Source organism: Olea europaea, chromosome 2 (genome assembly GCF_002742605.1).
Source record: "Olea europaea var. sylvestris chromosome 2, O_europaea_v1, whole genome shotgun sequence".
Taxonomy (NCBI): Eukaryota; Viridiplantae; Streptophyta; class Magnoliopsida; order Lamiales; family Oleaceae; genus Olea; species Olea europaea.
The window spans coordinates 15,838,925-15,857,908 of NC_036238.1; the positions used below are offsets into that span (position 1 = coordinate 15,838,925).

General features: G+C 34.4%; 1 long non-coding RNA gene across 1 annotated transcript; it reads left to right on the top strand.

The window, feature by feature from the left end:
• The first annotated feature begins 15,508 nt into the window (after positions 1-15,508).
• LOC111375968 lies at positions 15,509-17,024 on the top strand. The gene is made up of 2 exons (XR_002699389.1): positions 15,509-15,910; positions 16,859-17,024. It is a non-coding gene; the product is annotated as an uncharacterized LOC111375968 (long non-coding RNA).
• The last annotated feature ends 1,960 nt before the right edge of the window (positions 17,025-18,984 follow it).

Consider the following 18,984-nt stretch of genomic DNA (forward strand, 5'->3'; position numbering starts at 1 on the left):
GCTTTAAAGAAGAATGGAACCTGGGAAGTGATACAATTACCAAAGGGAAAATGTTCAGTTGGCTGCAAATGGGTGTTCAATATTAAATACAAGTCTGATGGGAACATAGAATGATACAAGGCAAGGTTAGTTGCTAAGAGTTTTCCACAAACCTTTGGAATTGATTACAATGAGGCGTTTGCCCCTATGGCTAAACTCAATATGACAAGAATTTTGGTGTCAAATGCAGCTAACCTTGACTCGCCACTTCATCAAATGGACATTAAGAATGCATTTCTTAACGAAGACCTTGAAGAAGAACTGTATATGGGGTTACCACCAGGATTTGATTGTCTGAACCTCGTAGCAATGTTAACTACGAAACCCACAACGAGATTAACGAACCCAAGAAATCCAAAAGAAAGTCGAACCAAAAAACTCAACAATAACGACGCTTGAAAAGACCCTTTGATCACGCAATCCAAGAATTAAATTCGGTTGTTTGAACACCACAAATTAACACTTGATAAGTTCGAAGTTGTTCAATGAAGAACGATGAAGAGAAGACAATACGCCTCACTTTTAATTCAATATCAAATATGTCAAAAATTGTTCTTACAATTGAATGAAAACTTCTATTTATACTAAACCTAAAAATTAGGTAAAAATCGTGCAAAAGTCGAGCATAATTCCCAAAGTATGGAAAAGAATAAAAAACTAACAAAATATGGAAAAATACCAAAAATAGGAAATTCGCCCAAAAATTGGCCTATGCGACCGCAACGTACAATTTCATGCGATCGCATGGTTCAAACAAAATGCCTCTTTTGAGCTTCGGTAGACCACCGTGCGACCGCGAGCGTGTATGCATGTGCGACCGCACAGGCTTAAAATTTCCCTCCAGTTTCGGCCTTCAATATTAAATTGATCTAAGTTGATTCGGCTTTCGACCCGAACATAAAAGTTACTCCATTTTGAGTCCCGAACATGGTGTCTTCAATGGTTGCCTTGACGAACAATCCTATCGCCTCGTTGGCTCGTCTCGTCTTCGATCGCGTCATGGGTCCGTCATCGACTATCAATGGGTCTCGTTTCGCACTTACCTTCGTCGGGCTCGACTCCTGGGTCATATCATCCCCCTCTTCAAAAGAATTCGTCATCGAATCTGAACCTGCATCAAACAGAGAGAGATCGGATACATTAAAAGTAGCCGAAACATTGTACTCACCTGGAAGGTCCAACTTGTATGCATTATCGTTTATCTTTTCAATAACTTGAAATGGACCATCGTCCCTCGGTTGCAACTTGGACTTCCTTTGTTCCGGAAATCGCTCCTTCCTAAAGTGCACCCAAACCCAATCTCCTGGCTCGAATGTCGCGCGCTTCCTACCTTTGTTCGCTTGCGACGCAACCAACTTACTTTTATTTTCAATTTGTGCTTTTACCTTTTCATGCAGTGACTTAACCAATTCCGCCTTCTTTTTGCCACCTAAGCTACCACGTTCATTCACGGGTAAAAGAATTAAATCCAAAGAAGTTAGTGAATTAAAACCATATACAATTTCAAATGGAGAATATGACGTAATAGAGTGAACAGCTCGATTGTATACAAATTCAACAAATGGTAGACACTCCTCCCGACTTTCCAAATTTTTATTGATTACTGTGCACAACAATTGTATCATGGTCATATTCATTACCTCAGTTTGCCCATCCGTTTGTGGGTGACAAGTTGTGAAAAATAGTAATTTAGTGCCTAACTTATCCCACAAAACTCTCCAAAAGTGACTTAAAAATTTGACATCCCGATCCGACACCATGTTTCTAGGAACCCCATGTAAACGCACGACCTCTTTAAAAAATAAGTCAGCGATGTTCGTGGCATCGTCCGTTTTGTGACATGGTATAAAAAGTGTCATTTTGCTAAACCTATCTACAACCACAAAAATAGAATTCCGACCTCTCTTAGTCCTAGGTAAGCCCAAAATAAAGTCCATCGAGATATCAACCCAAGGCTCACTAGGTGTAGGTAAAGGTGTGTACAAACCTTGATGTAAAACCTTAGACTAGCCCTTTTACAACCTATGCATCGACTACAAATTTGCTCAACATCACTTTTCGTCTTAGGCCAATAAAAATGCTCCTTCAATATATCCAAAGTCTTTTGAACCACAAAGCGTCCCATCAATCCACCACTATGTGCCTCCCTTACTAACAACTCTCGAATAGAACAATTACGAACACATAACCTATTTTCCTAAAATAAATACCCCTCATACCTAAAGAACCTATCAACCGCCTCTTTAATGCATGACAAATAAATATTCGAAAAATCAACATCTTTTTCATACAATTCCTTAATATGTTCAAACCTAAATAACTTAGAATCAAGAGTAGTTAACAATACGTACCTTCACAACAATGCATCCACTACCACATTTTCCTTACCTTGCTCATACCGAATGACGTATGGAAACGTCTCAATGAATTTCATCCACCGCGCATGCCTCTTGTTCAATTTACCTTGTCCCCGGAAGTGCTTTAGTGACTTATGATCAGTGTGTATTACGAACTCCTTCGGCCATAGATAATGTTGCCAAGTCTCCAAAACTCGAACAAATGCATAAAGTTCTTTGTCATATGTAGGATAATTTAAAGTAGCTCCACTCAATTTCTCGCTGAAATATGCAATAGGCCTCCGATCCTGCATTAAAACTGCTTCAATCCCTATTCCTGATGCATCACACTCAATCTTGAATGTTTTGTCAAAGTTAGGTAATGTCAAAATAGGTGCTTCACACAATTTATCTTTAATAGTATCAAATGGAAGTTTCTGTTCATCACCCCAAAGAAAACCTGCACTCTTTTTAACTACTTCCGTGAGTGGTGCGGTGATAGTACTAAAATCTTTCACAAAACGCCTATAAAAACTAGTTAAACCATGAAAACTTCTAACTTTCGTTATGCTTTTAGGTGTCGGCCACTCTCTAATAGCTTTTATCTTTTCATCGTCTACTTAAAAAACGTGCATTTCTTAAGATTAGCATAGAATTGTTCTTTCCTTAAAACAATTAGCACACATTTTAAATGTTCTAAATACTCTCCTAGATCTTTGCTATAGATTAAGATGTCGTCAAAATAAACTACAACAAATTTTTTCTATAAAGGCACGTAAAACATGATTCATTAAGTGCATAAAAGTGCTGGTGCATTTGTGAGTCCAAACGGCATAACCAACCATTCATATAAACAATATTTAGTTTTAAAAGTCGTTTTTCATTCATCACCCTCCCGCATACGAATTTGATGATACCCGCTTTTTAAATCAATTTTAGAAAATATACAAGCACCATATAATTCATCAAGCATGTCATCTAACCTAGGTATAGGATGACGATATTTTACCGTTATGTTGTTGATAGCCCTACAATCCACGCACATTTGCTATGTTCCATCTTTTTTTGGCACAAGCAAAATCGGTACCGCACAAGGACTCATGCTTTCCCTCACGTATCATTTGCTCATCAACTCCTCCACTTGCCTTTGAAACTCCTTAGTCTCCTCGAGATTACTTCGATAAGCCTGTCGATTTGGAATGACAGATTCGGGTATGAAGTCAATTTGATGTTCAATGCCTTGAATAGGCGGCAATCCACTTGGTGCATCCTCCATAAATATATCGTTGAATTCCTGCAACAAAGATTTAGCCAAACTAGGGAGAGGTGAGTTAGTTTCCTAAAAATTGAGGAGTGATTCCTTATAAACGAACAATACCATCTATTTTCTCTCAACTACCGCCCTTCTCAAATCACTCTCTTTTACAAAGAAATTCACTCGTGTTTTCTCTCTTCTCTTGGAACACTCTCTTTCTTTTCTCTCTTGTGATTGCTCTCTCTTTTTCTCTCTAGTGGCTATCTCAACATTTTCTCTCTTTTTCTCTAACTTACCACTTTCTCTCATTTTTTCTAACTCCTTGGCTCTCCTCTCTTCCTCCCTTCTCAATTTTAATTGGTCCTCATAGACTTGCGCTGGTGTTAATGGCACAAGAATAATGGTCCTTCTATCCTTAATGAAATTATATCGATTTTTGTACCCATCATGCATAGCCTTCCTACCGTATTGCCATGGTTGCCCCAATAAAATATCCCACTTGCATTAGCACCATATCACACACTAACTCATCCTTATAACTCCCAATTGACAAATTAATTAATACTCTTCAATTCACCCTCACCTCTCCACTTTCATTCAACCATTGCAATTTATAAGGTCTCGGGTATCTCAATAATGTTAAACCCAACTTTTCTACAAGAGATACGCTAGTTACATTAGTAAAACTACCACCATCAATTATAACACTACATACCGTATTGTTGACGTGGCATTGAGTGTGGAAAATGTTCTCCCGTTGCAACTCCAAGTCATCTGCTTTGACGTGAGTAGTAAGAGCTCGCCTCGTGATTAGTAGATCTCCAACTGGCCCTTCAACTTTTTCTTCTTCACTAACATCTTCCAACACCGGCATGTTATTAAACTCGCCATCACTATCGCTCACTATCTCCCCATTATCTCGCAACACCATCGCCCGTTTGTTTGGGCATTGAGAAGCAATATGCCCCGTTCCCAAACACCTAAAACATTTGATGTCCCGGTTGCGCGATGGTTGTACCTCCGATTTTTATATTGGTTTGCTAGCGTTTTCATCCTTACCCATTTGCCAATCACTTTTACCTCTAGTTGCAGCCCCGTTTTTATTGTTGTCATCCCACTTCGATTTTCATGTTGAATTAGAATTCGAAGTACCCAACGGTTGCCTAGACGTCCCCTTCCTCTTCAATTACCTCTCGACCTTCATTGCTACATGTAACATGTCCTTGATTTCCACATAGTGTTACAACTCTACAACGTTTGTAATATCCCGATTTAACCCATTCAAAAACCGTGTCATGGTAGCTTGCCGATCTTCCTCCACATTAGCTCGAATTATAAGAATTTCCATCTTCTTGTGATAATCCTCTACGATTTTTGACCCTTGATACAAACCTTGCAATTTTTGATGGATTTCCCTATAATAGTGACTCGGAACGAACCTCCTCCTCATCAACGTCTTCAACTCATCCCAAGTGCTAATTGACCTTTCCCGACCCCTACGCCGTGATGTAAGTACTTGATCCCACCAAGATATCATGTAATCCACAAATTCGAGCACCGCCAATTTTACCTTTTTCTCCTCCGAATAATTATAGCACTCAAAAATCATCTCAACCTTCCTTTCTCACTCTAAATATGCTTTCGGATCGCTTCTCCCCTTAAATTGTGGAATAGTCATTTTAATACTCCCTAAATTTCCATCTACTTCATCTCCCAAGTTATTTCTACCCCATCTATCCATCCTATCTCCCCTATGCCTCGCTCGACCCATATCAATGTCATTTTCATCAAAATCATCCTCATCACTAAGATACTCATCCCGCCTTCCTCTCCTAGATTCACGCCTACCTGGCCCCCTAGCATTAGACATCTCCACTTGTCCGCGGCTAAGATTAGCGATTGTGGTACCTATTTGCGCCATCCATTCCCCTTGCCTATCCACCTTCTCCCTAACATCACCAAGTACCCGTTCAAACCTCCATATCATGTCCTCCAATGCATTGTTGTCATTACCGTTTCGGCTTAAGTTAGAACCTTTTCTTTCCGACATCATGTCACACAAATTGATATGCCTCACAAATATATCACTCGAAAACACTCAATATGACTTTTTCCCTCTATTAATCTCACCACTCGGCCTCTTACCACTCAAAGTCTCCCTCCAAGCACTTCAAAGAACCAAGTGAACTAAATCAAGTATTTTACCGGGAATTCAACAAACCGAGTAATAACCAAGAACCACGAGACTCAAGGAACTGAATTAGGTGGAATAGATGATTATTTTGACAAGAATATGTGAATAGACTCAATAGTAAAGTGAAAAATTGACACAGTGGAATAGCTCAAATCACACAATTTGAGAGTTGCTTTTGTGTTGGTAGTAAAATCAAGAAATAATAATATCAATTTTTTTTTGTGTACCGTACGGATGAACAGTAACCTTACGATGAACAATACTTTTTTTGACATTTTGTAAAGAAATACGATTAAGCTACCAACAACTCAATGAATTGAAATTGACGATAATTTAACGATACAAGAATGACAATAGAAATCGGGAAGAATGAATAAAACAAGAAAAGACTTAACAAGTAACGAAAAGGTATAACCTTCAATTAATTTGGAGTCTGGCTCTGATGCCAACTGATGCGAACCCCGTAGCAACATTGACTACGAAACCTACAACGAGATTGACGAACCAAAAAAAACCAAATTAATTCGAGAGTTTAGGATTAGTCCAAAAGAAAGTCGAACAAAAAAATCCGACAAGGACGACGTTTGAAAGACCCCTTCATCACACAATCCAAGAATTAAATTCGATTATTTGAACCTCACAAGTTAACACTTGATAAGTTCGAAATTGTTCAATAAAGAACAATGAAGAGAAGACAATACGCCTCACTTTTAATTCAATATCAAATATGTCAAAAGTTGTTCTTACAATTGAATGAAAATTTCTATTTATACTAAACCTAAAAACTAGGTAAAAATCATGCAAAAGTCGAGCATAATTCTCAAAGTATGGAAAAGAATAAAAAACTAACAAAATATGAAAAAATACCAAAAATAGGAAATTCGCTCAAAAATTGGCATATGCGACCGCAACGTGCAATTCCATGCAGTCGTATGGTTGAAACAAAATGTCTCCTTTGAGCTTCGGTAGACCACCGTGCAACCGCGAGCGTGTATGCCTGTGCGACCGCACAGGCTTAAAATTTCCCTCTGATTTTGGCTTTCGATATTAAATTGATCCAAGTTGATTCGGCCTTCGACCTAAACATGAAAGTTGCTCCATTTTGAGTCCCGATCATGGTGTCATCAATCGTTGCCTTGACGAGCAATCTTGTCGCCTCGTTGACTCGTCTCGTCTTTGATCGCGTCATCGATCCGCCATCGACTATCAACAGGTCTCGTCTCGCACTTGTCTTCGTCGGGCTCGACTCTTGGGTCATATCATTTGATGAAGAGAAGAACAATTGGAAAGTATGTCGCCTAAAGAAGTCGCTCTATGGGTTGATACAACCACCTAGACCGTGGTTCGATAGTTTCACCAAGTCTTTACTGAAGTTTGGATATACACAGGGACAAACAGATTATACACTATTTTTTAAACATTCATCGGCAAGATAGCTATACTTTCAGCACATGTTGATGACATCATTATCATCGGACACAACTTGGAAGAACTTGATTATCTGAAGAAATTATTGGCTTGAGAATTTAAGATAAAGGACTTGGGACAAATTCGGTATTTTTTGGGGATGGAAATAGATAAAAATAAACAAGGACTTTTGATCTCTCAAAGAAAATACACGTTAGACTTGCTCAAAGAGATAGGTAAGTTGGAATGTAAGCCATCTGATACACCTGTTGAGTTGAACTATAAGTTGAGTAAAGATGTTGGAGAAGCAGTAGACAGGGAAAGATTTCAAAGACTAGTTTGGCGATTGATTTACTTATCTCATAACAGACCAGACATAGCCTTTGTTATAAGCTTGGTAAGTTGATATATACATATTCCTTCACAAGGACACTTAGAGGTAGTTTACAAGATTTTAAGATATTTGAAGGGGAAACCCCAGAAAGGGATTATTTTTTGGCAAGAACGAAAATAAATGCATTGAAGCCTATATCAATGCTGATTAGGCTGGCTCTGTTGATGATATAAGGTCTAGATTTGGGTATTGTACATTGTGTGGGGCAATTTGGTGACTTGGAGAAGCAAAAAACAAAGTGTAGTAACTAAAAGTAGTGGAGAAGCAGAACTGAGAGCTTTAGCTCATAGTTCTAGTGAACTTATCTGGATTAGAAGACTCTTGGATGAGCTACAACACCTTACTTAAGACCTTTGAAGCTTTTTTTGTGTCAATAAGGCAACCATAAGTATGCTCATAATCTAGTTCATCACGATCACACCAAACATGTAGAGATTGATAAATATTTTCTCAAAGAAAAGATAGAGAGTGGAGAAATTTGTATAACATATGTCCCATCCAAGAACCAGGTTGGAGACATTTTACAAAGTGGTCTAGCAGGCAGATTTTTGAAGACTGTGTGACAAGTTGGGAATGATCAATATTGTCTCTTCAACTTGAGGGAGAGTGTTGAATAACAATATTTCTATATTTTTGTAACCTTATCTCCTATTTTCTATGGACAAACTCAAGATTAATTTGTTATTTTTAAAATTTGTATGTGAATATCCTGATTTTCAAGTATTTGTTGTGATCATTTTTTTGGTTTGTTACTTCTATAAACCTCTTTAAGTAGAGGCATTATCAATCAATAATATATCTTTTATAATCATTGAATTCCAAATTCACTTTGCACTGTTTGGTGCAAACTTTGGTGCCACATTGGAGAGGCTTTACAGCAAATCTTGATTTATTTTGGTGATTTGGTGCATCCATTGGAGATGCTCTTAGTCAACCCATTTTTTTGTCGATTAGTTACTAAATTTAGAGTATTTTCAAGAAACTCTCTATTTTTAAAGAACATATTTTATCATTTAGAGAGCATTTATAAATTTAGAGAATTAAAATTTTAAGTATTCCAACAAACTCTTTATATTTAACACTTAATTTTATTACTTTCAAAAAATATTTATTATTTTTCTTTATCGTTTATTTTAACTAGATTTTATTTAGCTTATTTTATTATTTTTCTACATTAAAAATTGAAACACTTTGAATGCATTTAATTATAGAGAGTGAATTTGATTCTTAGAAAGCCAAATCTACTCTCTAAATTAAAATATTAATTTAAAGAGTCTCTTAGAGTATAATTTTAAAAGTTGACTATTTAAAATAGAAAGCATCTCATGTTTAAAGAATCTTTTGGAGATGCTCTCATGAAATTGTTTAAATCAACCACTTTCTTAGTAAATTTAACAATTTTATTAAGGTGTCTAACATTGTTTCTCATGTGACCGATGGGTTTCGTTCATAAAGAAGAGAGAAATTTGTAGTCATTTTACTAAATCTTCACTTTTATATAAACGTGACTCAAACATTTACTTTTTGGCATCCATGTTACCAAGCCTTGTAAAAACTCGTACCTAAAATTCAAATGGATGAAAACTGTTAGTTTGACCGATCCTTGACTAGATAATTACCTTGAAAATAGTTTTGAAGTGTTGTAAACGGTTAAAACTTTTTACATTTTTTTATAATAAAATAAAAAACCAAATAACTTCTGCTTCTCCATCCACCGCACACATACTCACTCCCACTCCCATCCCCACCTCCACCCACACCACCACCCAAAAACCATCACAACTACTACCAGACGACTCCACTGCACCCACCCAACGTCGATGCCACCTTTGGTGCCACGCCATCTTCTCCACCTCCATCACACCACAATATCTCCACCTCAAATCCACAACATACACCCTTCTGTCCACAAAAGAGACTTGACTCAGACTCTTAAACCTTGCACAAACAATTTATCATGCTCTTCATTTTCATCCTTTTTACAAATTTCTGATTCCACGATAATCCCTAGGAAATCTCCTAAATCTTCACTACCTATGCAACTTTTACGCCTCGAACAAGACACCCTTTGTTGTCCCCAAAAACAGAGGCTCGTTTTGATGGTCGAATTGAAAATTCAGAAGAAGAAGTGGAAAAGGAAAATGACTTTGGACTATATAAGTTGGAGGCTTTTCGTGTGTTTGAAGACAATGGAGATTATGAGCCTCTAGTTCTCTCTATGTAGGGCAAAATTTCAATGATTCAGGTGATTTTTCTTATTTGGTCAAAATTTAATTTTGTAAATTGTTAGTTAATTACGGTTAAAAGTGAATTGTGAATTTTCTTGATTCTGTGCATAGTGGTGGTAACTGTGTCTTTTGGATGATGAATTATTAATTTTGGCTAAGTATGTTTTGACTTATATATGTAGAGGTTTTGACAAGTTAATTGTTTCAATGGTCACTGAACTTAGGTCCATATTTTTTATTGGTCATTGAAGTTTAAAATTCAAGTTCTGGTCGCTGAATTTAGATCCATGTATTCGATTACTCACTGAAATTTAAAATATCGAGTTTTGGCTATTAAACTTTGAAAAATGTTGTACATTACTTACTGTAAACTCGATATTTTTCAAAATTTAATATTTATACTAGTGAGTAAAGTATCACAATTTTTAAAGTTTAGTGGCCAAAACTCGACATTTTAAACTTTGGTGAGCAATCAGAGATATGGACTTAAGTTTTGTGATCAAAACTCGACATTCTGAACTCCAATAATCAATCAAAGACATGGACTTAAGTTTTAGTTGTCCAACTTACAACCACCGCAATCTATACCTTTCCACCCACAAGTTAGAGATTTCAAGATGGTTTGTAAGCATACTGCAATACATTTAGAAAGTTAAATGTCAAGCACATAAAGTAAAAAAATGAAAGAGAGTAAATCAAAATACTCATCCAAAAACAAATCATCCATAGTACGCAGGAGGAGTGGTGCCGACTAGTAGTGGTATTAGTAGTTTTGGGGTGGGGATGTGGTTATGGATTTGATGTGGCGATGTTGTAGTGTGGTGAAGGTGGAGGCATCGGAGGTTGCATCGACATTGGGTAGATGCGGTGGAGTCGTCTGGTCATGGTGATGGTGGTATTGGGGTGGGTGTGGTTGTGTGTATGTGTAGGGTGGATGGAGAATAAGTTTTTTGTTTTTGATTTTAGTCGTTTATTACAAAAAAACGTAAAGTTACCATTTTAGCTCCTGTTTGTTTCCCATTTTTAAGAAAGAATACATTTTGAAATAATTAATTAGTGAAGAATGTATGGTTAAGAATTAAGAAAATGTTTTAGTTTTGCGTGTAATATTATTTTTTGAAAAATGTGTGATTGAAAATAAGAGAGAGAAAAATGACTATCAAACAAGGGCTAAATCTTTTAAAAGTAGTCAAAATTATTGTCAAGGTCAATTATCTGGTCAATTGACGATCAAACTAATCATTTTCATCCATTTGAACTTCATGTTATCTTATTCAGCACGAACAGGCACAAAGAAGTCAATCGAAACAGGACAATTGAACGAGATTCTTTCAATCTAATCTTGGTCTGCTTCTTCATTGAACAAAAATGAGGTATTTTGAAAGGTTTGGTACCTTGGATGCAACAAATTTAAGTGTTGGGTCAAATCTGCACAAAAGTGAAAGATTTGGTACCATGGATGCAATTTTTTCTAAAGAACATGTGTGTGCAATATGTGATTTTAGTCTTATTTTTTGTTTTTTGATTAGTCACGTGATTTTAGTTTGTGGTAAAGTCTTGGGTCGAGTTAATAACATTGTCATAGGAGTTAGGGCTGCAAGCAAAAATCGCAAAAACGGAAAATCAAACCGAAATCGCATTTTAGAAACCATCGGTTTGATGCCACTTGGATCCGGTCAATGAAATGGTTTTGATCCAAACCAAACCATTTTGACCAAACCAGTCAAAATGGTTTGGTTTAGGTTTGAGAATTTTAATTGCGGTTTAAAATCAAACTGGACCGGCGAAAAAATATATAAAAATAAAAAAATGAAAAAATGAATTTTTTTGAAAATTCATCCAAATATGTAAAATTCAATAGTTTTGTTATTTGTGAGTATTTTTGTCAATTCCTAATTTTATAATACAGATATATTATTATTATTATTATCCAATAATCCTAATATGTATTTAATAATTTCAAGACTAACATAATCTAACAAAAACATTTTTCCTTTTCAAAATTTAGATGAACTCCAGTAGACACCCAACACAGTTTTGAGCCACCGGCACCACACACTTCTTTTTCAAAATTTTCACGCTCTTCAAAGTTGAATTGAAGTCCATTATACCAAATCGGAGACAAAGAGATCCTAGACTTCGGTGATAATATTTGCTACAAATAAAGTTTCAGATCAATAATTTTTTGGAGCAAACTAAGGTAAGAATCTGAAATTAAATGTGTTTCGTAACATCATATAAACGTAAACTTGTATAATTTTTATGCTTAGATATTATAAACAATTACTTTAATATTGTGATTTGTTATTTTCTTTGTTTAATCAGTATCATTTTTTCAGATATGATGATCACGAGGTCTTGTTGGACATTATTATATTTTTTTGGACCTTATATCTAGTTTAGTAAACTTGTATTGTAACGTTATTGTATCGTCATTAGCCTAAAAAAGGTGAACAAAAATGAAAAAAAAAACTATGTTTTAATTTATTGTGATTTCACTTTGATTTAGTTGATATTTAAATTTATAATAGATATATTTAGCCCCTATTTGAACCATATTTTTCATATCATTATAATGAGAAAATTGACTATTGGAGAGGAGGCTGGGTCCCACACATGAAATAGCAGGTCAACAAAGGCGGCTGGACTTGTGGAATAACGGTCCAAAATTTCATTTTTTTGTCCCAAAAATTTGGTTCAAATAAGGGCTTAGTTTGTTTTAGGTTTATTACTAGTGAGATATAAATATATATTAAATTCAATTAATTAATGATATAAAAGTAGACGGGCAAAAAATTATATGGCGAAACCCGCGGTTTAAAATCGGACCAAACTGTTAGGTTTAGGTTTGAGTTTTTTTCAAACCGTTCAAAATGGTTTGATTTAAGTTTGGGTTTTTCTCAAACCGTTTTAAACGGTTTGGTTTGAAAATTTGTCAAAAATCGGTAAAATCGGATCGCTTACACCCCTAATGGGAGTAGCGACAAACTTGAGGATATACGAAGACAAGAGGCCGATCCAATAAGTTGACAATTGGATGTAGTGATAACCCAATATTGCTTTACGAGTCTTAAATTCAAGATCAACACCTTGGAGCTTAAGGGCACTTTACTTGCTAGCAAGAGAAAAATTGAAAATGACTAATGACCATATAAAAATTGCAACTATAATTAAAATATGAGTTTCTATCCACAATTATTGTTCGTGCCACCTTGGAGCTTATGGGCACTTTACCCTTCAAATTGATTAATTCGTCAAATTGAAACCTCCATTGAACTTGGCAACAAATAATGAGTGACAATGTGATTCGGCAAGTATACGAATCTTGACAAGTAATAAAATAGATGTTTAAGTTCGAATATTGTCTTGTATAGATTAATCATCTATTATACATTTTTATCATAAGTCTAGCTTTAATCTAAATAATATGGCATTCGATTAACTGATCAAGAGTTTATGTTATAACTAAATCTACTAAGTTGTATGGAATTAAGTAGTTTGAAATTCCAAATTCACCTAAGTCAAATAATATTCATTCATTTCAACATCTTTCAGCCCATTTTCATATGTATTACAGTCAAACTAATAATATTCAATAGTGTATCTCAAGTAAAATTAGTCCTATTCATTTGCTCAAATTTATTATGTATCTAATAAATTCACACACTTGAATACATTAATTCACATGAATTTAGTCGAGATTCATAGACTATAAGGATATTTTCTCGATCTTTTATCAGAATATATGTCACTTATTTTAGGAGCTAAACAAAACGATCTCAATATTGTATGTAAAATAAGCAAGTGGCATACAAGCAAATTGAATACCAATTAAACGTGTAAAAAATAATTAACACAATCATCGTCGCGATAGATATTTTGAATTAAGTAAACGTTAAACCTAAGTTACATTATTCATTCTAATAATCAATTACTTAGCTGCTCATGATTGCAAAACTAGACAATCAATTACCTTGCCCTTGTTCAGTAAAATCTAGATTTTAATTCGAGTAAAAATAACAATTAATTTTAGCCACATATTTTATTGGACATACAACTTTCTAATCACACATTTCATCAACATTTATCAAAATATATTATATTTTGATTTTAACATCCATTAAACATAGGCAAAAGATGAAAAGTATCACCAGATGTAGTACAATAAAGAAGAAAATTACCCAAGCAATTGTCATTTTTCGACACCAAAATCCAAATGAACGGATATTTAAACTCTTCTTGGATAATTGTAAATCGTTCAAATCCCAATTTAGGATCACAAAATATTGAGAGCTTTTGAACGAATCTATATAGTTCGCCTCAAGAATGCGTCCTTTCAAGCCTCCTTCATTGTTCAAATGAAATATTAGTATTTATAGACCTCAATTATGGTCTAAACTCGTGCCAAGAGATGTCATAGAACCAAAATTTTAGTCGAATTAGGATATCCCAAAACTGTTGGAATTATATTTATATCGTGCAATTTGGTCCCAGTTTCTGCTTTCTTGATCACAATGAGCCCTTCAATATTGCATAAGAGATTCTTTAACTTTCAAAGGTGACTCCTTTGAAAGTTATTTTCCAATTCATACATTATTTCCCGATATTATTTTGGACATTACGTGCAATTTAAGTATAGGAAGCCTTTAAAATATTTTTAATTAATCACAATTCTATAGATTCTACTTACTGCGTTTTGGATTGGCGAGCTAATATATCGATAGCTAGTGCTCGTCTGGTTGGATTCCACTTGATAATATGCGTAGGAATAGAAACTTCGTTACGAAAATGATGTAATTCAAGAATAAAGAAGTGTGAAACTCGAGATTTCTTCTTTTAATTGACACTAATGATCAAAACTTTGAGAAAGCGGTTTCTACCGAAAATTATTGATGTCATGATTAGACATGAACCAAAATAAGAACGGCAGTTGAGAGCATCTCCAATGGGAATGCGGATTGCACCAAAAAGTGTGCTACATCACCTTAAAACGCTTACATGACAACGAAAGGCGTTGTAAGGGGTTACTGCACATTCTCTACTTAATTTTTTTATAATTATATTCATTGAAGGATGTGTCTATTTAATTTTTCATAATTTATATATACCATCTCTCTACATTATATTTCTTATAATCATGGTTTACAATCGACATCCCATTGGAGATGTTCTTATCTCAATTTACATTTTGCTTGTCACGCGTTCAACACTTCACATTGTTGCATCAAATATTTTCTATTATTCTTTATGAAAGAATCATTTTAAAATCACATTGAAAATGAGAGATTGGAAAAGACCCAATTTTCTTATTTTATGTTAAATGGTTTTGAAATTATAAAATAGCTATCCAAGTTAGAAAAGTTTTACCCCATTCCAATTCTTTCACAAAATGCTTTCAAAATTTGGATAATTTTTAATTTTTTTTAACCAATTGAATTATTTCATCGTCGAATGATTCGAATCTATCGCCATTTAAAATTCTAATTAAAAGTTGAAGAATGTATAGTTGAAATAATATCTAATCACTGTTGAAAATTGTATTTTTTTGAAAATAATGTGACTCAAACAAGCCCTAAAGCATATAGGCATAACTAAAATTTACTCCAACAAACTAGTATAGTTGATTAATATCGAAATCCATAATTTGAAGTTTCTTCATGTCCCTTCAATTTTGACTCGATCAAGAATCACTCTCCAAAAAATCCCAAAAATGTATACAACAATTTGGTATTCACACAGGTCTCACGCATATCACAATCCTTAGTATTATTATGCAAATCAACCAATTGATTTCAGTTCGTGTTGATTCGGGATTTATCACAGTTCCGAAACGTCGTTGGTTTATGGTTTCCATCAAGACTCAACAAGTAGGCTATTCATCTAAGTCTTGTGAGATTCTCAAACCAAGAAATGAACTCATTCACACTCCTCGCCACATTACTCGCTCGATCAATGTTTTGTCACAATGGAAAGATTTCGACGACTGTCCATTAAATGCAGGAGGCGTGCGCACAAACACCGAATGTCTGGGGAAGGAGACCCACATGAATGACACTGGTAAGAGGTCCATTGATAAATTGCATGCAGTTGAATGCCAAATGTTTGATAAATTGCTTGAACAGTACAGTCTGAACTTGAGAAGTTGGTATTTTATTTCTTTTAGGGTTCTCTTTCAGAAAAATATTAAGTTATCAGTCCGTGGGTTTATAAAAATTTTCTTATTAGTTTCTTTTATGATAGCAATGTTTCAAAAAGTTATATGCTTTCCATAATGCTTCCCACTTCTTTGAATAATGCATTTCCCAACTCTAAGGCTGCATTCAGTTGCTCTGGGATAGGGTCGTTTTCAACTTTCAATAATTTTTCGTGTATTTCAATTCTAGTGCCTAAACTCCACACACCAAAAGTGATTTTTTTTTCTTTTAAGGAGACATCAAATTGTCTTGCACAGTATTCATGGGAAATTTTCAATTTTTGTGTGACCTTTGATATCAGAACTTATATATTTTTCCCATTAAATGTCAGAGTTTAAGCGCATAACTATGAAATTCGTGTTTTTGTTATTGAAAAAGATGTCAAGTAGCGAAGAGATTAAGGAATGTCAAATTATGTTAATTCTTCATCTTATGCCAATGCACTTACTTAATGTCATTTGGGATTTGGATAGGTTCCACATAGTCTGTTGAATACTTGTTTTCTAGGCTTCAAGTCTGATTCTGGATATTGTTTTTTTCCTGTCCTAAAGGAAAAGTTCTATGTAACCTTTTTACCTATATTTATTTTTTGGGTAACCTTATTCTTTAATGTAAGTTGAACTTACCTGATTTGATCATGGAAATGTTGTTGAACTTCTCTTATTTCTCTCGTGCATGCACTCCAAACCACTAGATGGCAAAGGCATAAAAAGAGGACTCTTGGGACTTAATTTTGTCTGTAGTTTCATTCTTTTTATATTTTGGAACTATTTCAAGAATCTAAACTATATATAAGTTGTAATGCTTGCAGGTTTGAGGATCTTCAGTGCTTAGTTTGGGTAATTTGGACCTCTTAAAAGACATTTATCTCTTGTGCGATATTACACCAATGAGTAATCTCTGTTGTGCAAGCTTCTGTTGCAATATGACAATTACTTGAAATTGGATTGAATTTAAATTGGTTAAGGCAACTGTCACGATAGTGTGTTATCATACACATTGCATTGTTCTTTCATTGTTTGTTAGCCAAAGGACAAATCAAACTCTATATATATATCATTCTTTGTAACTATATCGTAATAAACATGTCTTGTATATGTTTTTCTAAGCATCATAATGTGTTATCATACACATTCTGTTAAATCACCTTTTTTGTGCAATACATAATGATATGATTAATTACGCTTGCACTATCTGGCTTTTGTAACAATATAAAACACGGTCATGGGACATTACACTAACTAGATGACAATGGAGGGGGCTTAAAAAGCTAAGGATACCATCAAAGCAAGAGTGCAACTAAGAAACAAGATGTGCAATGTGTAAGGAGTACAACCATAATAGAAAGACGTGTAAGGACTCATTGCCACTGAATCAAATATGAAAGAGGAAAAGAAGTTTGTAAAGTATCAAACATGTTGACAAGAAGTTGTTACAGATGCTGGACTATAGATGGCTGAATTTCTGTTTTAATTTCTAAGGAGTTAATTTCATACCACCTAGTGTATAACATACGAAAATATTGATTTGGATGAAAACTTTATTGTCAATGGCATTGTGTGCGTGTGTTTTTTTGTTTTTGTTTTTGTTTTTGCGTTTTTACACAGATGGGGACAGGATCAATATGATTTTTGGTAAATTTTAAATAGACATAAATATTTAACAAAATTTGTAGTAGGATAAATATTAATATTATGCTCACAATACTTGCTAATATTAGATGAATATTGAACAATGAATCAAATAATCCACAAAGATCATTATGATAATGGAAGACGTATCATGTCGCATTCTCATGAGAAATAAGTGGAAATTGGAAACCTTGCATATTGATTTCTAGAAAGTATAATACAATTCGAAATCCTCAAAAATAAAAACCAGAATTACTAATCAATTTCAATATGTTGTGAAGCTTAAATTCACTAATTATTATGTAAGAGATGCTTCATGATTGCGGCAATATACAAACAATGTAATATATTGAAACATTCATCATGATCAAGGTATCGTAAATTACATTGTCACCAAAAATACGGGGAAGATGAATGCATAAAAATGAGTAAATTTTCATAATTTATAAAATCATATGATGTGTTTTTATATCAAGAATTACAAATATTAAGTCAAAAAAAGAAAAAAGAAAAAAAAAACTTATGAAGTCCATGACATTGTAGAAAATCAAACCATTGCAAGTTTTCATTTTTAATAAGTTTAACTTTCCATGATTTTTCCAATCAAAGTATTAATCAGGGGATTCATTTATTAACAGGGGCGGACCCATGAAGGGACTAGTGGGGGCAGTCGCCCCCACTGAATTTCAAATACCTTCAAAAAAGAGCGCCCCCACTGAAATTTCAAATACCTTCAAAAAAGAGCTAAGACAAATAATAACCATTTGGTCTAGTGGTGTGATTCTTGCTTTGGATGTAGGAAGTCTTGAGCTCAAGTCTCAAAATGCCATTTTTATTATTCTTTTGTGTTTTGTTTTTAGCTCTTTCTCTCTTTTAATTTTTTTGTGTCAAATCCATCATGCCTCAAAAATGATTGAATAAAATTGATATAGTTGTATTCCAATTTATTTTTCTGTTCTTGTAAAATCACGAAAGGTCGGCAAAAAATAAAACAAAAAGAACATAAAAAAAAATGTTGTCTTTGGAAGAAAAAACAAAAGCGAAAATTTAGGGGCATTCCAAAGTGCTTCCCCACCAAGCACCACAAACCTCGTCTGGACTTGAAACATTCAAAAAATGCTTAAACAATTTATTTTAGGTCTTTTTTTTTGTCTCGCCCTCACTGAACAATAATCTTAGGTCCGCCCCTGTTTATTAATATACAAATTCATGGCTATTGCCTATTGCCATGTTTCAGTTACAAAAATAAGAGAAATTTAAGGTGATAGTAATTTTGATTTAATTAGTTATAACAATTTAGTATTTG